Here is a 25,094-nt window from a genome sequence, read left to right as displayed (position 1 = left end):
CCCTGCGCCCTTCTCCACTGCATTTCCGCCTTCCTAGTGGTCAGTAGGTCGAACCTGGCCTGCAAGCTACGCCGCTCCCTTAATAGCCCCTCCTCTGGTGCCGCCGCATATTTCCTATCTACTTCTAGGAGCTCCCCCACCAGCCTCTCCCTTTCCTGCCTCTCCTTCCTCTCTCTGTGTGCCCTTATGGAGATCAGCTCTCCTCTAATCACTGCTTTCAAGGCCTCCCAGACCGTCCCCACCTGCACCTCACCTGTGTCATTCGTACCCAGATAGTTCTCAATGCCCGTTCTCACCCTTCTGCACACCTCTTCGTCCGCCAACAGCCCTACATCCAGGCGCCACAACGGGCGTTGGTCCCGCGCCTCCCCCATGTCCACGTCCACCCAATGTGGTGCATGGTCCGATATCGCAATGGCCGAGTACTCCGTGTCCTGCACTCTCGGTATCAGCCCCCTGTTCAATACGAAAAAATCGATCCTAGAGTACACTCTGTGGACGTGGGAGAAAAAAGAATACTCCCTCGCCCTAGGCCTACCAAATCTCCATGGGTCTACCCCTCCCATCTGCTCCATGAACCCCCTTAACACCTCTGCCGCTGCCGGCCTCCTATTCGTCCTGGAACTCGATCTATCCAGCCCAGGGTCTAACACCGTATTAAAGTCCCCTCCCATGATCAGGCCCCCTGCCTCCAGTCCCGGGATGAGGCCCAGCAGGCGCCTCATAAAACCCGCGTCGTCCCAGTTCGGGGCATACACATTTACCAGTACCACATTCTCTCCCTGCAGCCTACCCCTCACCATCACGTACCTGCCCTCCTTGTCTGCCACCACCTCTGCCGCCACAAACGACACCCTCTTTCCCACCAAAATCGCCACCCCCCGGTTCTTGATATCCAAGCCTGAGTGGAACACCTGTCCCACCCACCCCCTTCTCAGGCGGACCTGATCTGCTACCCTCAAATGAGTCTCCTGCAGCATTGCTACATCAGCCTTCAGTCCCTTCAGGTGTGAGAAGACCCTTGATCTTTTGACCGGCCCATTCAGCCCCCTTACGTTCCACGTGATCAATCGGGTCGCAGAGCGACCCGTCCCTACTCCCTGTCGATTAGCCATGTCTTGTCCCTTGCTCGCCCCAGGTCATCCCTTCTTTTCTGACCCGCTTCCCATAGCGATGGCCCCCCCCCACCCCCCCCGGCTCTCCCCTTCTCGTCCCTGGTCTTTCCAGCAGCAACCCGGTGTCCCCCCCCAGCCCCCCCCACCCCTTCCCCCCCCCCCCCTGGCTAGGACCCCTCCTAGCCGCGATGTACCCCACATCGTACTCCCGAGAGTCAGCTGGTCTCCGCTGACCCGGCTGCTCCTGCCACATTCCGACTCCTCCCGGTTCACCCCATCTGCGCCCGTGAAAGATCCCCTTAAAACCCCCGAGAAAGACCCGCATAATCAACCCGCTCCCCCCCGTCCCGTCTCCCCAACTTAACGATATAAATACCCAATGGCAACTAAATACATAAATACTTAACTACATACTTAAATAACAAAATAATTAACTAACTATCAACTAACAGTGTGCCCAACCATCACCCTCCATCAAACAGTATAAATAACCGCAGATAACCATAACCCGAAAAGAAAAAAAGAACAAAAAAACCCCCCCAAGCACCCAAAGAAAAAGGGTAAGAGGGGTAAATAACTAAGGGAAATTGGAAACGGGAAAAAACACCCCATAAGAAGCCAACGACCCACAATAGAGATTTCAACAGTACAAATATACAGAAACACCCAACAACTCGAAACCTTCAAAATATTCAGAAAAGTCAACCGTTCGAGAAAAAACACCCCAAACAATCCACGAAACTGTTACCCAGTTCCGACCTGGCCTGAAAAAGAAAAGGGCCACTTGCTCAATCAAGAGTCCCCAGGCGGCCACGACCGCCGGTGCTCCCAGGTTTTAGTTCGTGTCCAACTTTTCCTCTTGTACAAAGGTCCAGGCCTCCTCTGGGGACTCAAAATAATGATGTTGGTCCTTGTAGGTGACCCACAAGCGCGCCGGTTGCAGCATTCCAAATTTGATCTTTTTCGCGTGTAGCACCGCCTTTGTCCGGTTGTACCGGGCCCGCCGCTTTGCCACCTCCGCACTCCAGTCCTGGTACACCCTTACCGTCGAGTTCTGCCACTTGCTGCTTTTCTCCCTTTTTGCCCACCTCAGGACTTTCTCTCGATCACTTAGCCGCTGGAACCGCACCAGCACCGCCCTCGGGGGCTCGTTTGCCCTAGGCCTCCTGGCCATGACCCGGTATGCCTCTTCCAATTCCAGGGGCGCCGGACCGGCCCCTTCCCCCATCAGGGAGCTCAACATCTCCGCCACATATCCCGGGAGATCCGACCCCTCCAGGCCTTCTTCCAGGCCCAGGATCCTCAAATTTTTCCTCCTCATCCGAGTGTCCAGCTCCTCGAAGCGGCTCTGCCACTTCATGTGGAGTGCCTCGTGCACCTCCACCTTTGCCCCGATGACTGTGGCCTCCTCCTCCCTCGCGGTCATCTCCTGCTGCAGATCTTTAATCGACGCCTCTTGGATCGCCTGGGCTCCCACCAACCTGGTGGCCGTCGCGTTCATGGACTCTAAAAGTTCCACTTTCATCTCCGTGAAAAAACGGAGGAGAGCGGCCTGCTGCTCCTCCGCCCATTTCTTCCACTCCTCCGATGCACCGCCGGCCGCCATTTTGATTTTCTTCCCCCGCTTTTTTTGGGGAGCTGCTGCCGTTTTTCTTGCCGCTCCACTCCGGGTACCGACCATAAAATCGGTCTAGTTCTCCTCAGGGGACCTTCCCCCACCGGGATTCGTTTTTTCAGCGCCGTTGGGGCCCTCCAATTGGCCCAAAAACACCTTTGTTGCAGGAGCTTCCAAATGTGCGGCTTAGCTAGTCATAGCCGCAACCGGAAGTCCTGCATGAACATTTCTATGAAGGATAGATGGTACAGCACGATCTAACTACCTGGAGCATTCTACACAGCACAGCCAGACCCATCCTTTGCAACACCAGGGATAGGTAGCACCTCAGTACGTAGTAAGACTTGGTGTTTGCATATCAAGGGTCCACGCACACACATAGGTGGCCATCAGGAAGAGGTGATTTGGGCACGTCCCCCCCCCCCCCCCCCCCCAGCCCCCTTCTATCTCAAGGTCCATTTTGACCTCCAGATAAAGTGGAAGATGGCTTGGATGATTGGAACAATGCAGAGTACAGGGCGTACAGCAAAACCGAGATTGACTCACACCTGATGACCAGGTTCTTGTCTGAAATGGTGGTGTGTCAATCTCATGCTTTTGTTTGACAATAGCTATCCTCTCCTTCCAGCTTCTAATACATGCCCTGGCCCCTCCGAACCATAGCCCCAGCATCTTCAGGCAGTCGGACCTGATGGTGAATGGGACAAAGGGTCAGTGAGTTCAGGTCCCAAAAAACATGGACACGCTCTTGCCACGATTGACCTTGGCTCCCAAGGTCAGTTCAAACTGGTCCCAGATGTTCATCAATCTGCGCACCAACAGCGGGTCCGAGTAGAAGACGTTGGCATTGTCAATGTCGATGGAAACTTTGAACTGAGTGCCTCCACTGCCTGGGGTCATCACTCCCCTTATGCCCGAATCCTTCCTGATGTCCTCAGAAAATAGTTCAATGCTGCAAATGAACAGGACTTGAAAGACGGCAGTCCTTGCTGTCTCCAGATTTAATTAGAACGCTTTCTGAATCCTGCCCATTGATTGAAACTGCACTCATGTTTGTGTTGAGTAGTTGGATCCAATTGTGGAGTCCTTCCCCAATCCACAATCTGGAGAGCAATTCCACATGCCGGTTTGCAATATTCTGTCAAAGATCCTTTCTTGGTCCAGGCTGATGAGGCAGATGTCCACACCTCTGCCCTGTACAAAGGCAATCTTATCCCTGAGTATTGCGAGGTTATCAGAGATAAAGTCTGATGGCAGCACGGTAGCATAGTGGTTAGAGCAGTCGCTTCACAGCTCCAGGGTCCCAGGTTCGATTCTCGGCTTGGGTCACTGTCTGTGTGGAGTTTGCACATTCTTTCCATGTCTGCGTGGGTTTCCTCTGGGTGCTCCAGTTTCCTCCCACAGCCAAAGATGTGCGGGTTAGGTGGATTGACCATGCAATAATTGCCCTTAGAAATGAATGAAAATCGCTTATTGTCACAAGTAGGCTTCAAATGAAGTTACTGTGAAAAGCCCCGAGTCGCCACATTCTGGCGCCTGTTCGGGGAGGCTGGTACGGGAATTGAACTGTGCTGCTGGCCTGCGTTGGTCTGCTTTCAAAGCCAGCGATTTAGCCCTGTGCTAAACCAGCCCCGCGTCTCCAAAAAAGGTTAAATGGGGTTACTGAGTTACGGCGATAGGGTAGAGACGTGGGCTTGAGTAGGGTGCTCTCTGTAAGGGCCATTGCAAACTCGATGGGCCGAATGGCCTCCTTCTGCACTGTAAATTCTATGATTCTATGAAAGCCATTCACCTACAGTTTTTATTGAATAATGGACTCAGCTTTCAATGGACCAGTAATAGCCATTTAACAATAATTGACTTTGAATTTATTTCAGTCATTGTAAATTACTGGCCTTAATGTAACCCTTACAAATCATAAACAGGGCTGTTATTATAAGACAATGAACCTTCTGACTAATCCTGAGCGATACCCTGAGAGGTCTGATAATAGTTATTAAAAACAGCACTGAAGATAAGTTACAGTTTTGAAATGGCAAGTGAAACTTTACTAATTATAAATCCTATTTTATATCTAGTAATCTTAGTTGGCAATACTTATGCCTAAAAGTAAGGACAGGATCAACCTTGCGAATACTGCTCTGCATTTTTGAATAACCTGTATTTGTTGTTTAGGCTTACACATGTGGAATGAGCAGGTGAGTAAGGATTACTTGTATACCCACCATGAATAAGCACTTCGAGAGGGGAAGGGAAAGAAAATTGAAAAGGACAAGTTATTTCTCCAGTCTGTCAATATGACTTGCTTGTGTTACAGAGGAATCCATTGTATTGTGTACAACCCGTGAACTATGTTTATGCAATTGGAAAAGAAAAGAAAGGCAAGTGTGGGAGTGGTGTCTCAGAAGTACCACACAATGGTAAGTGGAAGCACGTAAATGCTCATGTCGACCTTTAATTTTTAAATCTTAACTGTGCTTGGACTTCTTGAACCTGAGATTCAGTAAGAGTCATCAATGTTTTAATGTTGCCTGAGCCTAAATCATTTAGATAGAAGGACTATTACTGTCAACTTACCTTTAAAAGCACTAGTTTGGCCCCAAAATAAAAGTAATGCCACATTATTGCCCTTCCATCCACAATCAGTTTAAAAGCAGTTCTCGGACTTACTGGAAACCATGTTAATTCGAAACATCATGACTTGGAATCGATTTTCCCATAGGAACACTGTCATAAATGAGGATTGGTTTCCCCACGGCATGGTGGCACAGTGGCACTGCTGCCTCATGGCGCTAGGGACCTGGGTTCAATTCTGGCCTTGAATGACTGTGCAAACTCCACTCAGTGCTCCCACTGTCCAAAGATATGCAGGTTAGGTGGGGTTGCGGGGCTAGGATAGTGGAGTGGACATAAATAGGGTGCTCTTTCAGAGGGTCGGTGCATACTTGATGGGCTGAATGACCCCCGTCTGCACTGTCAGGATTCTAAACTCCGTTTTCAATGAATTGCCACTTATTTGATGTTATGTAGTTTTGAAGAAAAGAAGCAATTTATAATGAGGAAGTTTTAAACTGGGCTTTTGTCATGTTAAAATTTGTGAGATCTTCTATATTTGACAATCAATTTGTTCTTTCTGAGGTTGTGAAAGGCAGAACATAAGGAACATGGCACTTGGCAAAGACCAACTGTTCACTGGCTTGGCATCGTAAAGTCGGACACAGTGTTGTAAAGCCGAAACGGTCATAAGTGTCTTTTGTCGTAATTCTAACATCGTAAAGTTGAGGACTGCCTGTATAAGCAGGACACATTGATGTGGTTTATTAAATGGAGTCACAGTGCTTCCGAGAAGTTTGCACCTTTGGAATGATACATACACAGTAAGATAAATATCGCAAGAGATTTTGGCCTGAATGTATTACGGCATAATTTATTTGAACTTGGCTGTTGCTCCACCAATACCGTCACTGAAACTATCTACAATTTGTTTCTTGCCTCCCCCACCAACTCCTGGTTTGGTCAAGGTGACCAATTATCTGGATCTGTGCCAGTTTTCTCACTGCAGCCCTAGTACTGAAAAATTTGGGACTTGTACAGGTCCAGAAAGCTGGACTTGTTCGGTGAATTGGACATTCTGAATTGTCCCTCTGTGTACCCGAACAGGTGCCGGAATGTGGCGACTAGGGGCTTCTCACAGTAACTTCATTGCAGTGTTAATGTGAGCTTACTTGTGACAATGAAGATTATTATTATTATTTAAATAGTGTAGGTGGATTCATGATTTAAATAAATCCATGGATATGCATCCGTGAGCTCAGAATAATTGCTGAAGGTAAAATAATATCCAAGCTTTTTCTTGATGTATTTGATTCTTAACTAAAACACATCTTTTTTTGTCACACTGTGTTAGATTTCTTGTATAATGTGTGCATGGTATGGGGCACCGAGGTTTGTCTCCCACGCCATTGGCGATAGCGAGATTAGGAGATAAATTTGGTTTGGTTTATTTTTGGGCCAGAAATTGGTGAACTAAAGTTTGCTTGAAATCTTGGGCCTCACATGAATAATTCTGGTGAGCCTGTCTGGTCTCCTGAGACAACTCACTGAGTTCCTCAGTTTGGGTCACTGGCTGTGCGTAGTCTGCATGTTCACGCCGTGTCTGCGTGGGTTTCCTCTGGATGCTCCGGTTTCCTCCCACCAGTCCCGAAAGACGTGCTTGTCAGGTGAATTGGACCTTCTGAATTCTCCCTCCGTGTACCCGAACAGGCGCCGGGATGTGGCGACTAGGGGCTTTTCACAGTAACTTCATTGCAGTGTTAATGTAAGCCTACTTGTGACACTAATAAAGATTATTATTATGTATGCATGTTCATTAAAAGTCAGTGCCTTTGGGAAATGGAAGGCAGTTAAGAGGACTATCATAAAAATTAAACTGACATCTCACAATTTCAAGAATGCCATATAATATGGAGTAAACATAAAGACTATAGCACCTACATTACCACTCATTAAAATTGCACTCATTAATCAAAACAGAAGGCTATTATGATAGAATGTTCGATATTATTAAAATTTCTTACTTGCGTAAAACATTGGTCAAAGAAAGTAATTTAAAAGTACTTATAACAGTAAATAAATATTTTGATGATTGATTAAAATCCTTATCCAAAGCAGAAAGTCATTTTGACGTCGTGAATGCTATGAGTGTTGATGGAAGTAACTTGGCAATTTATCTAAGACTGATTTTTCTTGCATCATATTTATTATCTTACCAGTTAAAAATACCTGGTAAAACCAGAAGAATATCTGATGACTTCAGCTGCAAACAGGAATGAAGATTAGGCTGGATTTTACAGTGAGTTGTGTATGTGTGTGGGTGGGGGACGGTTATGTAACTATGTAGGGTGGCTAGTCCACTATCCTGCCCTCCTTTAGGTATGTTGGAGCTTTAAGTGGCTAATTATTGCCCATTTAAGGTCTCCAGTCCGCCTCTACTATTACAATATGTTGGGCAGTGGAAGGCAGGCGAGAGTGGAAAGCAGGTGAGAGTGGGAAGGCTGTTTTTCAGCCAAGTTGATGAAAAGGTGGGAAGAAAAGAGGTACAGATTATGGATGGGGTGCCCTGTGTGGATTAGGGGAACCTCTCTAAGATTATTACCCCCCCTCCCTTTTGTCCCTCATCGTCTGGTCTCTAAGATCCACACCCCCAGCCCCTCGCCCCTGCACTAATGTCCTGATCCCTCTCCACCCAAAAGGCCCAGGGTTTACCTGAATCTGGTGTCCAACTGAGTCCTGCCGCTGCTTGGGCTGATAGAGGTCCCAACCAATCAAATTTGCTGACAGTTCTCTTGGGCAAGTTCTTTCCACTGAGGAGCAGAAGTCTGACCCTCAGCTTGTGACCAAAAGCAGGTTGTTATCTCTGTGAGGCCACCTTTTCTAAAGCCGGTCAGATTGACTTTTCTTCCAGAGGGATGAACAGTATGACCCACCCTGTAAAATCCAGCCCTATAAACTGCAATGTGGTCGACGTAAAGAAACATTCTTCCATACTTGGCAAATTTTCCTGCCTGAAGACTCTTCATCAACTGCTGTCCTCTTCCTCTATCTGAAATAAGTATCATTCAATGTACTTCAATGCACAAAGTGTCTTGAGAACGAAATGTGTTTCACTCTTCATTATTATCCTCTGCCTAAATGAAATTGCCAATTGAGTTTTACTTTATGCTAAGCAATTGATAGTTTTGCATGATGAGTTTTCAATCACTAGAAAGTACATTGAGAGTATCCAAACGTCTTTTCTCATGTAACACAACTGCAGTCAATAATGATGAGACTTTCTTAACTTCGGTATGAATTGGATTTGATCCAGGTGCCACAGAGAAGACAAAGTCAGGATGACAAGAATTAATCATGACCAGAAATAAGGGAAAGATTGAAGATAAAGGAAAAGGCATGTACCATGGTGGCACGGTGGCACAATGGTTAGCACTGCTGCCTCTTAGCTCCATGGTTCAATTCTGGTTTTGGATGACTGTCTGTGTGGAGTTTGTACTTGCTTCCCGTGTCTGTGTCAATTTCCTCCGGGTGCTCTGGTTCCTTTCCACAGACCAAAGATGTGTACGTTAGGTTGATTGGCCAGGCTAAATTGCTCCTTAATGCCCAAAAGATTAAGTGATGTTACAGGGATAGGGAGGGGGTGTGGGCTGAGGTCGGATATTTCTTTGAAGGGTCGGTGCAAACTCAATGGGCAAAATAGTTTGCTTCTGCACTTTAGGGATTCTAGAATTTATTCTGTGAAGCATATGGACAGAAGGGGAAAACATAAACCATGTAGTTCATGAAGAGATTAGGACAGAAGTCAAAAAACAATTCGGAAGGTAAAGAGGAACTATGAAATTAAATTATCAAGAAACATAAAATAGTATAACATTCTACAGACACCAGTAAAAAGAGGGAATGTCGGGATGGGAGTAGAGTCACTCAGAGCTGTCTTTAAAATAGAGGAGAAATATTAAATAAGCTATTCAAACTCCAATTGGGCTTGAGTTGGACAGATTCCATTGTCATCTTTGAAAAGAACTGGCAGAGGCACTTTTTTTCCAGGGACCCATTTTTACAAACCGGCCAACCTTCGGGACCCAACCCAGCCGTCCTTCGCGACCCACGCCGGCCGACCGCGACCCACGCCGGCCAGCCTTTGCGACCCATGCCAGCCAACCTTCGCGACCCACGCCGGCCAACCTTCGCGGCCCACGCCGGCTGACCTCTGCAACCTAACATTTTCTCTTAACTTGTTTGATGCTGACAAAATGGAGGAATCTCAATCGCACCCAAAGCATGTGATGTCAATATTCGGGGGGCGTGACCTGCTCTCTGCCTCCCTTCAGGCAGGAAGATTACATAGAATTTTTTAAAAAGTCTTCTGCGTCTCCGATTGCACAAATTCGCGGGCAACAGCCGCAGCAGCTGGCTTCTGTTTTTTACAAGGTCAGGGGGGCGTTTTTATTTGATAAAATTTTACAGGAAAAAAAAGCAGAAACTGAAAATGTTTTTATCCTCCAGAAATTGGAGGTTCACCCCGGGCGAAATTCTCCGACCCCACGCAGGGTTGGAGAATCGGCCGGCAGCGGCGTTAATCCCGCTCCCGCCGGGTTTTTTATTCTCCGACCGGCCAAAAACCGGCGTTGTGCAAATCCCGCCGGCAGCCTCTGAAAACAGCTGGCGCCGGCGGGATTTCATTATATTTTTCTTTCATCAAATCTCCGGCCCGGATGGGCTGAAGTCCCGCTGACGTGGCCACGGGTCACATTGGCGAAAAACAGAGTAGCTTTAAAACGGCGTCAACCATTGATGATGGTTGACGCCGTTCAGTGTCCGAGGGCGAGTGCGGAGGGGAGGGGGGGTTGCGGCGTTGGGGGGGGTTGCGGCGTTGGAGGGGAGGTTGCGGCGTTGGAGGGGGGGTTGTGGCATTGGGGGGGGTTGCGGCATTGGCGGAGGGGTTGCAGCATTGGGGGGGTTGCGGCGTTGGAGGGGGGGTTGCGGCGTTGGAGGGGGGGTTGCGGTGTTGGAGGGGGGTAGGGGTGGTGGGGAGGGGGGTTGGGGTGGTGGGGAGGGGGGTAGGGTTGGTGGGCAGGGGGTAGGTGCGGTGGTGGGTTAGGGGAGTTGGAGGGGGTAGGGGTGGTGGGGGGGGTTTAGGGGCAGCGGCGTGCAGAGGGGGGGGCGACGGATGCCCGGGGCCAACGCACCGTCGCCCCACCTCTGCACGCCGCTGCCCCCTACCCCACCACCCCTACCTCCCTCCAACACCCCTACCCCCATCACCACCCCTACCCCCCTAACCACCCCTACCCCCTCCAACGCCCCTACCCCCCTCACCACCCCTACCCCCTTCCCCACCACCCCTACCCCCCTCCAACACCGCCCCCATCTCTCGCAACGCCGCAACCCCCCACCCTCAACGCCACAACCCCCCCTCGCAACGCCGCAACCCCCCCCTCAACCCCCCCTCATCACCGCAACCCCCCACCCTCAACGCCGCAACCCCCCCTCGCAACGCTGCAACCCCCCCCACAACCCCCCCTTATTGCCGCAATACCCCACCCTCAACCCCCCCGTCATCGCCGCAACCCCTCACCCTCTCAACGCCGGGTCCCCCCCCTCTCAAACCGGGTCCCCCCCCTCTCAACGCCGGGTCCCCCCCCCCAATGACGGGTCCCCCTACCCAACGACGGGTCCACCCCCCTCTCCTCTGAACGCCGGGTCCCCCACCCCTCTCCTCTCAACGCAGGGTCCCCTCCCTCTCCTCTCAATGCCGGGTCCCCCCCCTCTCCTCTCAACGCAGGGCCCCCCCCCTCTCCTCTCAATGCCGGGTCCTCCCCCTCTCCTCTCAACGCAGGGTCCCCCCCCTCTCCTCTCAACACCAGGTCCCCCCCTCTCCTCTCAACGCAGGGTCCCCCCCCCTCTCCTCTCAATGCCGGGTCCCCCCCCTCTCCTCTCAACGCAGGGTCCCCCGCCCTCTCCTCTCAACGCCGGGTCCCTCCCCCCCCTCCTCTCAGCGCAGGGTCCCCTCCCTCTCCTCTCAACGCAGGGTCCCCCCCCCCTCTCCTCTCAATGCCGATACACACACCCCCCCCCTCTCAACGCCGGTACCCACACCCCCCCTCCCCCTCCCTCTGAAAGCCGGTACCCACACCCCCCTCCCTCTGAAGGCCGGTACCCACACCCCCATCCCCCTCCCTCTGAAGGCCGGTACCCACACCCCCCCTCCCTCTGAAGGCCGGTACCCACACCCCCCTCCCTCTGAAGGCCGGTACCCACACACACCCACCCTCCCTCTGAAGGCCGGTACCCACGCACCCCCCTCTCTCCTCCTCCCCCCTTCCTTCCTCCTCTCCCCCTTACTTCTCCCCCCTTCCTTCCTTCTCCCCCCTTCCTTCCTCCTCCCCCCCTTCCTTCCTCCTCCCACCCCCTTCCTTCCTCCTCCCCCCTTCCTTCCTCCTCACCCCCTTCCTTCCTCTTCCCCCTTCCTTCCTCCTCCCCCCTTCCTTCCTCCTCACCCCCTTCCTTCCTTCCTCCTCCCCCCTTCCTTCCTCCTCCCCCCCTTCTTCCTCCTCCCCCTTCCTTCCTCCTCCCCCCCTTCCTTCCTCCCCCCTTCCTTCCTCCTCCGCCCCCTTCCTTCCTCCTCCCCCCTTCCTTCCTCCTCCCCCTTCCTTCCTCCTCCCCCCCTTCCTCCTCCCCCTTCCTTCCTCCTCCCCCCACCTTCCTTCCTCCTCCTCCTCCACCTTCCTTCCTCCTCCTCCCCCCTTCCTTCCTCCTCCCCCCCCACCTTCCTTCCTCCTCCTCACCCCCACCTTCCTTCCTCCTCCTCACCCCCCACCTTCCTTCCTCCTCCTCCCCCCCCCCCCCACCTTCCTTCCTCCTCCAACCCCCCCCCCCCCCCCCCCCCACCTTCCTTCCTCCTCCTCTCCCCACGCCGGTACCCGTCCTCTCTCTCTCAACGTGCCACTTCTGCAGCGCATTAAAATGACGCGTATCGCGTCGGTCCGATGCTGGCCCTCCGGGAACAGAGATTAGCGGCCTAAAGGAAGGCCCCGACGCCGGAGTAATCTGCACCACTTTTGCTCGCCGGAATTCGGCGTCACGACGGTCCGCGGAGAATTTCGCCCCCCATTTCACCTAAACATTACAATTAAAAATGTATAAAAAAAGACACTTAAAAATCAATTAATTGATAAAGGTTCCAAATACGACCTGCAGACACTTTGTTTTGGAATTTTTAAAAATCAAGATTTAAAAAGTTGACATCTCTTGGTTGAAGTTACAGCTGCGGTGAAACCATTGTTGGATCACTCACTGCAGATGAAGTAGTAGTCTTTGTTAAACTGATTGCTGTACTGACTCCAGCACTGTTGAATCGCGCCTGCTGCTGACGGCTCCAGTTCTGTTTGAAGCCCTGACCTTGGAGGAAATTTTCATTTCTGTCGCCTTGGTTAAAGCCACGATTTCCCCGGCCTCTGAAATTTTGTCAATAGCCTCCTCGGTTGCTGCCAGGACCCCTATGGTTGTCTGCTGCCCCCATGTGGTTGTAGGCACCTCCTCTGCCACTGTAAGAGGGTCTTTCGACAAAACCACCCCTGTTGTAGTCTACCATCGGAGTGAAACGCTGATTGTGAGCATAGCCACGACTCTGTTGATTTCCTCTTCTATTCTATTGTCCACGGTTTGAACCCCCTCGGTAATTGCCGCAGTTCTGATATCCACCTCGCCCTCCTCCTCTGGCCACCTCTATTGTACTGGTTCATTCCACCCGGTTGACCACTTCGATCCCGATTCATAGCTCTCTTCCCAGAGCTGGTATTGGGTCTTTTCTCTGGTGGTAGGGCGGTTTTACTTTCCTCCTTGCATTTCTCGAGCAATTTCTGAGTATCTTCCTTTTGCAGCTCATTCAGAAAGTCACCTGACTCAGGCAGTGTGAAGGTACCTTTCATTTCCAGAACAGCATGCTCTGGGACATCCTATCCCTCGTCCCCTGCTTTCTTCTTTGAACACTCCTTGTATTCTTCATCTGATGGGCAAATGACAGCCACTTCACGCCGGAAGCCTGCGAACAGGCACATCTTACTTCTCTGTGCAGCTACACACACATGTCTGATCGAGAATGTAGTTGCACTTCTTGCGAGCCGCAATCTCAATAAACTTGCTCAAACATTGTGTAGCTTGCTGAATCAATGTAGTTAATTTACCCCCGTCAGTCTTCTGACGCTTGAAACTCACAACTTTCATTATATCTATGATATTGTTTGTCCAAACTGATTTGCCATGCCCAGGCAAGCCAACCATCATCAAAACCTCACATTCTCCTTTGGTTTGGGTCCCTTTGGCCCTCGTACACGCTCCTCCAATGGAACCTGTTGGATGAAGGCGAAGCCTTCCGGTGTCGGAAAGTATGGAGTCTCCATCTGTCCAAAGTTAAGCTCCAGAGCACAGTTGTGGCGCAGAACATGTGGAAATAAGGCTCTGTCAGCGAGACTGTCTTTTCCCAATCTTAAATGCGACACCCAGATCCTGACCATCCTTGGAATAAGAGACTTCCACTTCATCAGCATCAAAGTTCAGAAAGCAACCAATGACATCATTATCCCCGAACGTTTTGCAACCGGCTTTTAACAATGCCGGCTGCGAGCGGCCTTTAAAAAGGCTGCGACCATATAAACAAAATGCGGCTGCATTGAACATGTGTGCCCGCTCATCAGTGCACAGGTGCTAAGCTCTGCGCATGGATTGGACCCTATTTGGAGTGCTGTGCACAGTTTTGTTTTCATATTATGAAAGGAAAATAGAACTGGAAGAGCACGCACATGTGATTTACAAGGATAATGCAAAAATGTGAAGTTATATCTATCAAGAAAGGGTGAACATGTTGGGTCTCTTTTCACTTGAAAAGGGAAGGCTGAGTCCTGACTAATAGAAGCCTTTAAATTAACATTAGAGAGAGTGTTTCCACTTGTGGAGAAGAACAAACTAGGGCCCATCAATTCAGCATAGTTGCCAAGAAATCAAACAGGGAGTTTGCAAGAAACCTCTTTATCCAGAGTGTGGTGAGAATAGGGCATTCACTAACACAGGGAATAGTCAGAGAAATAGTATAGATGTATTTAAGGGGAAGTTGATAAGCACGTGAGGGAGAAGAGAACAGAGGGGTTATGCTAATCAAGTTCAATGGTGAAGGATGGAAACAACTCTGAGTTATGAGATGGCAAGCTGGTGAAAGTGGCCTGTTTCTGGTTTGAAGATACTTTGTAATCCTATATAGAAAGTTATGAACAGCACATCCCCAAATTTCCAGTGTGCACTTCCACCAGGTAAGTGCCCTTATTACCATTGCGCACTTTGAAAATGACCACATATTCCAATCCAGGCAACTCGGATTCTCACAGATGCTTTATTGCCATTCTTTGAATATTGCATTGCATTAAATTAGACATAAAAACTTATAACTAACCCCAAAAATCTAATGGACAAAATAATAATTGTGAATTGAATACATATCTTAAGCTGACTGCTTTTGATCTTAAGGTCAAACTTGCCATGTAGTGAGCAACCTTGATCTTATTTCACTTGGTACAATGGCTCATGAGAAAGAAGCCCAGATTATGCTTTGAACGTTTTGAATACAGTGTAGCCACGAATAAACAGGCTTAATAAATTGAGCTAAACATGAGTTACGCACTGACCCTCAGGAAAGCTATTAAAGCAGAAAATGCTGGACATATTATTAAGAGAGAAATAGAGTCGATAGGTGGTATTTTTTGGTCCCATCCCCTTGGGACCTGAAACACCTGCGCAAGACCAATGGACCCTCCAATGACCCGTGAAATTGTCCATCCTGCCCATGGCAGGTGGGTCCAGATTTACCCCAGCATCTCATGTCAATGACCATTTTCTGTTTTTTTTTTAAGTTTTGAATTCCAGCATCTGTGGTAGTTTGTACAGGAAAAATCTATTGGCCACGGAGGAACTGGAGCACTGATTTATCAATGATACCATGACTTAAACGGTTAAAATCTTTGGGCAGGTTGCATAACTTTGCTTTCTACTCCCTTGAGTTCAGACGATTGAAGGTTAATTTGATTGAGCCGTTTAAAATAATACAGGGATTCACAAAGGTAGAGACAAAGAAACTATTTTCTCTGCTGGAAGAATCAAAATCAAGAGGGCATAATTTTAAAATTACGATGACGTCTATGACTGTTCCTACATTCCGAAAATACTGAACTAAAATTTGAATGAGTTTTTTTCTTTACTGCCATTTATGTCTGAAGACCCATCTTATGTTCATGACAATAATAAGATGGACTATCAAAGCCAAATTTGTTTTTCACAAACCAAAAGTTTCATTTGTTTTGTGGGACAATAATGATAGGTGTAATGTTGCTGGGTTCAAGGTTATATCACATTATTTTTTCAGGAAAGAAATATATGGTTGGTTACTTCACAGATCAGGAATGCACCGCTAAATATATGCAGAACCATAAAAAAAACTTTATAAAATGAAAGTGTAATTTATTAGGGATAAAGTATCTTACCTGTAGAGTAAGACTTTTGCTAATAATTCCAATTACCTTTTCAACCGATGTCCCTGTAAACTTATTTGTCTGGTAGTGGTTAGTTCAAATGTAGATCTTTATTATGAAATAATGGTAGGTATACAATTAAGATATTTAATATTATTTAGCATGTCTTGTATTCAGGACTGTGGGGAAATTGTGGCCCTCAGCAACTCCATTTTCAATTTTTTCCCCATTTATTTATGTTTCGCTCACACTTTGCCTTCAATCCTGGTCCTTATGCATCCACCTTTCTATTTTCTGTTCCTCCTTCTACCACAACCTCCCTATTTCTTCTCCTTTGAATAATCTCTCTTGCTCATTATCCTCACCATCTCCTTGCGCCACTGGCACTTGCCCATTCACTCCCTCCCCCCCCCCCCCCCACCCACTTCCATTCTCTCATCCAAGCAAAGGTGGTGCATGGCCAGAAGTGCCCTCATCCACCACAAGCTTCTTTTCTTCTTTCCCCTTCCTATTCGATAATTCTACTTTCCTCAGTTTATTAAGGACAAGGGGAGTCCACACCGAGTAAAATGAAGAACCAGGTTTATTTACAATAACAATATGTACACAACCCGGTAGATCCTTCTGTCTGTTCCTTGCTGGCCGACCTTTTTACAATAGTTAATAGAGTTCTCCCGCCCCTCAGTAAGGGAGAGTTCATATTCCGTGAGGGCCATGGGAAAGATAATCATTCCCATCCCGTAAGTCCCATGCGGGATATTACATTCCTGCACCCCCCCCCCCCCCCCCCCCCCCAAAGTCCGAAACAACCGATGTGGAAGAGTAGATGGAGGTCATCAGACGCTCTCCTGTTCCAGAAAAGCATCATGTACCTAATGCGCTGGATCAGTTCACCTTGCCAGTGAACGTAGTCTGCAGCAGGAACGCCACAGTGGAAGATCGGCAGGAGATGGCTGAACTGTTCAAACGGCGTCTGAGACCTGACGTCTGCATCTCCATTTCAGAATCTGAAGATAAAACATCAGAGATACTGGAGGCAACACAGCAGGCTGGTTTGCCAATGGAGTCAGAGGATCCAGAACAGGTTTCTTCCGAAAGACCGCACGAGAGAGAAACTGCCATGAGCGAATGTGATTCAAATGCCACCTAATCAGTTGCCCCCAGACCCGAATTTGGTAAGAAACTGGTTCTGTTTGATGGACGACAATCCCAGAGAGCTAGCGAGCACCATCATTGAAGTTACGAATGAAATATCAGAGAGGTCGACATTGAACTGGGCAACGCCCTTGCAAATCTTTGTTGCTGTGCATCTTCACACCGATGTCCGGGAGAATCAAACTCAGTCAGGTACGAAGCCTACGACCCATTATAATCTCAGCGGGGGCTGCACCAGTTACTGCGTGCGGTATGGTCTTGTATGAGAATATAAATCATGCCAGCCTGGTGTCCATCCAGCTGAAAGTCTGTTCCTTTAGCACCCGTTTAACTGCATAGTCCTCTCTGTCAAATAATTCGATGCTGGATGGTATGGGGCAGTGTGGACATAACGAACCCCATTAATTTTCACAAAAGCGGCAAATACTTTGCTTGTAAAAGAGGCCCCATTATCCATTACGAACACCTTGGTGGTCCCATGGGTGGAAAGAAAATGCTCAATCACTTGATGGTCGCCTGGGAGGTGATCGTCGCCATCGTGTGGCCCTCCAGCCTTTGGAGTGGGGGTCCACCAGGACGAGAAACATCGAGCCCAGGAATAGGCCAGCAGAAACGGTGTGTACGCAAGCCCAAGGGCACCCCAGCCACACACAAGGGCGCAGGGGTGCTGCTGCGGGAGTTTCTGATGCTCTTGACATGGAGCACTGTTGGGCCAACGTCTTGATATCTGTGCCCAAATCCGGCCACCAGATGTAACATCTCGCTGCAGCTTCATTTTGGGCACTCCAAGGTGCTCGTTGTGAAGGACCTTCAACACAATTGCCTGACTCTTCGCTGGGACAACTCTGGTGCCCCACAGGAGGATACAAGCTTATGCGGTCAGCTCCGAGAGCTTTGAGGAAAAAGCTTCTACTCCCCTGGTAGCTGTCGATGATGGCCACCAGACAGCACCAGGTACCGCACCTTGGCAAGGATCGGTTCTGTTTGCTTTCAGTTACGAATAAATGCTGCAATGACTGGCAAGGAGTCCATGAAATTCAGGACAGCTGCCACTTTGTTCACCGTCGGGGGGGGGGTTCTGGATTTAGCCTGCAGTGGAAGATGACTCAATGCATCAGCATGTACAATCTGGGTCTCTGGGCAGTGTTCAAAAGAGTATTTATAATCAGCCAATAACAAGGCCCAGCACTGAATCCTTGCTGAAACAATTGGTGGGATTGCTTTGTCTTCATGGAAGAGGCCCAGCAATGGCTTGCAATCTGTGACAAAAAAGAATTGGGGGCCATAGTTGTACTTATGAAACCTCGTTACACCTAATACAACCGCCAGACCCTCTTCTTTGATTTGAGCGTACTTTCTCTCAGCCGCAGCCAACATTCATGAGGCAAAGACGATTGAATGTTCATGGCCATCGCTCATGCAATGAGACAGGCCTGCCTCAATCCTGTTTGCCGATGCATCGCATGTGACGTATAATGGTTTAGAAGGGCTGAAATGCATCAACAAATGCGTAAATACTTGCATCAATTCATGCCCGTGAGATGTCTGCCGAAGAGGGGCGGAGCATCGTGGAGGGGTGGAGCATGAAGCAACCAACCCGCTAATGATTTTCAAATCCATGCAAATGACAGTTTTGCAGGGGCCCACCGGCGTGGAGCTGCAAACATCGCTAACGGCGCCAGTGAGGGACCAGAGCGACGGAATCGGCACCGGACACAAATTGCGGTTTTTCCATTGTTCACTATTCTCTGCCCAATTACAATTCTCACTGCTGGAGGCCAGAAAGGGAGAATTTAGCCCAAGAAATGTATGGAAACGGGCAGGATCCCCTGATCTCAGGCAGGATTCTCCGGTTGGCAAAATCTCGCTCGGCGGTCGGCCAGAAAAACAACGTTGGCGGTGGAGTCGGGGGCGATGCCGCGTTCATGATGCTTCACTCCCTCCGCCTGGTATAGGGGTACGCCACATGCCATATTGACGGCCTCAGGATGTTACCTGAGGCCCATGCCCTGATGCCCCGCGCCCAATTGGCCGAGTTCCCGACGCCATGAATCTCTCATGCTATTATTTGTCAGGAAGTCGACGCGGCAGCTGAGGACTCAGTCTCAGTTAGGAAAGAGCTGATCTGCGGGCAGGGGTGACTTTGGCAGGGGCTGGGGGCACTGTTGTGGGGTGGTCCGGGGGTCGCAAGCCTGGCCAAAGGGGGGGACACTATTTGGCATTCCAGGTCCTCGCGCTGCTGCTGCCATGTTGCACGGTGTGGCCGCTGTAGGTGCAGGCTGCCGCTGCAGGTGCAGGCGCGGCCGCGGTAATTCTCTGGCCGTATCAGCAGCTAGAGTCGGGTGCTCTATGCTGCCTGCCTGCTAGCCCCCCAACAAATGGAGGATCAGTGGCCGTTTTGTGCCACTTTTGCGGTCGTAAAATGTCACTGTTCCCACGCAGGCGTCAGGACATAGCTCGTAAACCAGAGAATCCAGCCCCTCGTCCGTCGCTGACCCGCTAAAAGTGAGGACAGAGAATTTGATTTTCCAGCCAAAACTCCATTCAATTTCGGCAGCACGGGAGAATCCCAGCTGGAGGTGAGGACGGAGATTTTCGGCTAGACTGGGTGGGCCTGTGTCGTGGGGGCACTCTTTTCCTTCCGCCTTCGCCATGGTCTTCACCATGGAAGTGACCCCCTCCCCTGCACATGCGCGGGGATGACGTCAGCAGCCACTGATGTTCCGGCGCATGTGCAGACTTACGCCGGCCAGCGAAGTCCCTTCAGCCCCGGCTGCGTGGTGCCAAAGGCCGTCCACGCCAGCCGGCGGAGCGACAACCACTCCAGCGTGGGCCTAGCCCCTCAAGGTGAGGGCTTGGCCCCTAAAGATGAGGAGACTTCCGCACCTCTGGGGTGGCCCGACGCCCGAGTGGTTGACGCCACTCCATCATGCCGGGACCCCCCCACCCCGCCGGTTAGGGGAGAATCCCAGCCGTCATTGAACTGAAAACTATCGATCTGACTCCCACACAGATATCATTAACCTATGATGGTTTGGTCATTTTGTAACTTCAAAATTGCAAATTAATTGAACTCGCTGAAATTCCTGAGTTTAATAACTTTTCTAAATGAATGTAACGAAGATGTATTTCGCATTTATTACTGAGGCAGGAATATTGTAAATAGAGCTACTTGCATACGGCCCATTGATGCACAGAATTATATCTCAAAGTAGTTTGCAGGGGACTGGGAAATGTTTTGTTATGCTCTTGACGTAGCATAAGCTGCTTCCTTGATGTGCACTCTGACAAAGGAAGGTTCAGACTTGCAGATAGCTTTAACACATTTATTAAACTGTTAACAGTTCTCCTACTTGGATTCGACTCTCCTGTTAATCCTACTATAGCTACTCAGACTGATGAACCAGTCTGCTACAATCCACGTGCTGGGTGTGTTGTGTTTCAATCAACCCTGTGTACACACTGAGTGTCTCCACTGGAAAGAGGAAGATCATGTGTGCTGTGTCCTTATATATGGGTTGGTGTAATGCCCCCCTGTGGTAGTGTCATCTCTGTGTGTGTTGTGAATGCCCATTGGTCGTGTACTATCTTACTGACCTATTGGTTGAATGTCTGTGTGTCATGTCTCTGGTGCTCCCTCTAGTGTCTATCTAGTCTACATGTATTTACATTAACCCCTTGTGTACTTACAGTGATGCATATCACCACATCCCCCTTTGTTCGTGTTACATATTTTCTGTACAGTGTTAAAGAAAATTGAACAAAAACAGGTAGATAAGTGATGCTATGTACAAGTTATGATAACAGTGACCATTAAACAATAAGTCCAAATCATATGCATGCGTCCAATAGTTCATGAATTTAATGGTGACGTTGTCATTCCCTTGTGAACGCCCTCATTCTCCTGGTGTTTGGTCAGCAGGGGGTGTTCAAGTGTTCAAATCACTTCATTGACTGATTTGGAGTCTGTTTCTTTTTTTTTCCGATGCTTATGGTAGCAATGCTTGATGGCATCTGTGCTGAATGCTGGGTTGCCTGTTGGTAGTGTAGCAAACGTGAATTGGAAAAATGCATCGTCCTGCCATGGTATGTCATTGTACTGAGCTGAGCAGTAACAGTGTCCCTTATGGGCAGAGTTGTACCATGTCGTACCAGTCATAGTTCCAGTGTTGATGTTGTTGTCGCGCTTGTTGTCGACATTGTTGCCTTTGGTACGCTTTGTGTCGTTGTCTTTGATATGGTTTTCATAGGTTGTGTTATTGTGTTGGTGGTTCTTTTGTTGTGTTTGCTGCGCTCAAGGACCACACTCTGTGGATAATACGGGTCCTTCACACAGTTACTCGTGTCAGCGTGCTTTGTGGCATCTTCTGTTTCCTTGAGCGTGCCGTCACTGAGACCGTGGTGCTCCCCGTCTGGGGTCATGTCCGGCTTACTGAATTAGCTTTGGCTTGTCAATTCTCCCCGTCTGGAGTCTGGTCTGTTTCACCTGAGTCAGTTTTGGCTTGTCAATGCTCCCCGTCTGAATACATTTCAGGTTCACTTGCATCTTCTGAGGTTTCTTGATGCTCCACGTCCGGAGTCAAAACGTTCAGGAATGCATTTGCTTGTGGAGAGACTCAAGCGATTGAGGTTTGAATTAACGTGGCGTCACCGGAGTCACCAGTAGTCTCACTGGGATTGTCGAGTGCCTCTGTACACACTTGCTGAGGTCTGTCACATTGCTCATCTTGTATGGCAAGTGGGATGCATTTGTCACTTGTCACACATACGGTGGGTAGAGCCTCAGTAGCTTTTCGTCGTTCACTTGAGCTGGGTAGACTGTCAGAGTCTTCTCCTGATGGCTCAAACAATGTGAGTGGACTGTCATAGTCGCTTTATTGTTCACTGGAGCGTGGCAGACTGTCATAGTCTTCTTGCTGTGCACTTGAGCATGGCAGACTGTCATAGTCTTTCTGTTGTTCACTTGAGCGTGGCATACTTGCATCGTCTGCTGCTGGTTGCTCAGAGGAGGTTGCTAGACCCTCATGGTCTTGTTCAAGCAAGGACTGCACTTTGGAGTCTTGCGTTGCTTCTATCGTGGAGGCTGTCCACGAGCTCACTGTGGAGGCTTGTGTCACTCGAGTCACTTCTTGTTTATGCAAGGACTGCGCTCTGGAGTCTTGCATTGCTTCTATCATGGAGTCTGTCCACGAGCTCACTGTGGAGGCTTGTGTCACTGGAGTCACTTTCTGTGTGGAGACGTGCAGTTGTCTCGCTGTGGAGTCTTTCATCGCTTTCTGTGTGGAGGCTGGGACACTTCGTGGTGCGTGGACCACTCTCTGTGTGGAGTCAGAGACTCTTCGCGGTGCGTGGACCACTGTCTCTGTGGCAGCAGGCCGCTCTCTGTGGCTTGTACCGCTCTATGTCTCTTGGCGTCAGGCCGCAGCATAATCCTACACTCACGAGTCGGGATGTCATATATGCTGGGCTGAAGATTCCCCAATCCGAAGAACTCGTTGTTGGGGTCTTCAATGTACAACACGTCTAGTTGCGGTTCGGATTTGGTACTGGGGTAGCCACCTCCCAAAGTCAAGTCTTCGTCTGAGTCGTTGTCTTCCAAGACCATATCATCACATTTTGTGTCAGAGCAGGCATTGGGCTCGCAATGTCCAAAGAAGAATTCAAGGTCTGAGTCATTGTCTTCAAGGACTGTATCATCTATTTTGGGCGGTGCTAACTGCTTGTTGCAGGGTTCTGCGGAGGTTACTTTCAGCTACTGGTCAAATTTCAGGCATTGTGCTGTCGTTCCAGGTGAAAGAATCAGGTTTTACGGCTTTAAATTGTTTTTCAAGTTTTGGGAGATTTCCCCTTTAGGTGGGCGTGGTCCGGGGCCTCTGATGTCATGAAGCGTGTGACGTAGGTCGTAGGAAACGATTGCGCATGTGCGGCTTCTCGCGCATGCGCAAACGAACCTTCCCGTTCTGTGCGCTTCTCATGCAACTGCGCATGTGTGGCACCTTTACCAAGATGGCTGCAATTCAAAATTACAGATTCCTTCAATGGAAAGTCTACCTTCGCCTCGTGGTGAGTTTTGGCGCCTCTTTTACTGTTTTTTCTTGCATGTTCTTCGCAGAATTTTTGGAATTTAGCCAGGACTGCCTGGAAGTCGCTCTTGTTTTGCCCCTTTGAGTATTTGAAGGTCTGGGAAGATTTCAGCTGCTTCTGGACCTGCAATGGTAAGTAGAAGCTTTATTTTCTCTGCAACCACCACACCATGTAGGTCGGACGCTATCAGGTAGATCTCGAATCTCTGCCTGAACCAACGACAGTTTTCACTGAGATTGCCTTGTTACCTGAGCTGCTGTGGAACCGGAATCCCGAACATCATCTTGCCTGGCTGCTGTTGCTGGTTGTCACTGTTTGCTGAGTTGTAACTATATGGATTTAAAAGTCACTTCTGGGTACCATGTTTTGTTATGCTCTTGACGTAGCATAAGCTGCTTCCTTGATGTGCACTCTGAAAAAGGAAGGTTCAAACTTGGAGATAGCTTTAACACATTTATTAAACTGTTAACCATTCTCCTACTTGGATTCGACTCTCCTGTTAATCCTGCTAAAACTACTCAGACTGATGAACCAGTCTGCTACAATCCACGTGGTGGGTGTGAAGTGTTTCAAATCAACCCTGTGTACACACTGGGTGTCTCCACTGGAAAGAGGAAGATTATGTGTGCTGTGTCCTTTTATATGGGTTGGTGTAATGCCCTCCTGTGGTAGTGTCACCTCTGTGTGTGTTGTGATTGCCCATTGGTCGTGTCCTACCTTACTGGCCTATTGGTTGAGTGTCTATGTGTTATGTCTCTGGTGCTCCCTCTAGTATCTATCTAGTCTACGTGTATTTACATTAACCCCTTGTGTATTTACAGTGATGCATATCACCACAGGAAACAATATAGATGCTGAAGAGGAGTGAAAATGTGAAGAAAGCAAAACGAACAATTCTGTTGGGCACCTAAAAGCCCGAGTGAAGAGATTGAAATAGCAATAAAATAAATAAAATATTGTGAAAGCCAATTCAGATTTGTTGTAACTGATTTGAAATGGGAAATTCTGATGTGATTTCTTTTGTAATACTTTTCAGACTTGTTTTGCTGAAAACTGTGATATAAAGTTAGTTTACTCATTACGTTTCAGTTTAGTTCCATGTTTCCTAATGTGCACATATCTCAAACAGTCAGAAACGCAATCAAAGTTTTCATTAAGGTTTCTGTATTAGTCATGTTAATGATTTATCATGAAAGAGTTGATGCGAGTCCATCATATCAAGTGTAGGGTTTTCTATATTCGCCTGGACAATAATCAAGGTGCACGTTCCAGCAATCCCAATTTCGTTGCAGATTATCCATCTCGCATTTCACTGAAACTGACTCTTTTTTTTTAACGCTGAGAAAACAAACCTGGGCACATGACTGTAACGAACGGAATATTCTGTTGCACGGGCAGGAAATGGGGGACTGGAGTTATTTACTAACAGTGGCTCTTTGTGTCTCAGATTGCTTGATGTTCCCAACAGACAACAATTGAGCCCATGGTGAAGGATTGCTGAACAGAATAAATAAAGATCACAGTCATTTGTAAATCCGATAAGTGAGATTATGAAAACATGTTGATGGAACAATTTGATAACCCAAAAATTAAAATAATGCTAAACAAAGAATAACCATGATGTGGATTTGTATTCACCTTCTGTTTCTGGTGCCTTGGTTCACTAATTTCATCAGAGTGAAGGATTATTAAAAATCCTGCCAATCCCCACTATGTTGGTCCCAGGTTTGGACTGAGGTGTGGATTTTATGGAGTCCTGGAGAAATGTTGGGGGTGGCATGTCCATTGCCTATCCATCACCTTTGGAATTATTTTCCCAGTAAGGGGGAAGATTCTGCCCCTAGGCTAATTGAGGTTCCTTAAATGGCCAGTTAAGGGTCTCTTCCCACTGCTACTGGTACTTTCACAGTGGCAGGTGAGTACTTCGCTACACTGGGGAGCCTGCCAGGTGAACTGGCGGACTACCTGTGGGCTTAAGAGGTACCATCCTGATTGGGCCCTTATGCCCCACAAATGAATCACTGGCAGTAAGGGCCACCCTCGTTGAAAGTCTGT

At 48.8% G+C, this 25,094-nt stretch overlaps 1 pseudogene; it reads right to left on the bottom strand.

The window, feature by feature from the left end:
* Window positions 1–3,450: 3,450 nt before the first annotated feature.
* LOC119963663 lies at window positions 3,451–16,195 on the bottom strand (annotated as a pseudogene).
* Window positions 16,196–25,094: the final 8,899 nt, after the last annotated feature.

The sequence above is a fragment of the Scyliorhinus canicula genome, chromosome 3 (assembly GCF_902713615.1).
Source record: "Scyliorhinus canicula chromosome 3, sScyCan1.1, whole genome shotgun sequence".
NCBI lineage: Eukaryota > Metazoa > Chordata > Chondrichthyes > Carcharhiniformes > Scyliorhinidae > Scyliorhinus > Scyliorhinus canicula.
The sequence above is the reverse complement of the archived record's forward strand: the minus strand, read 5'-3'. Positions and strand labels throughout refer to the sequence as shown.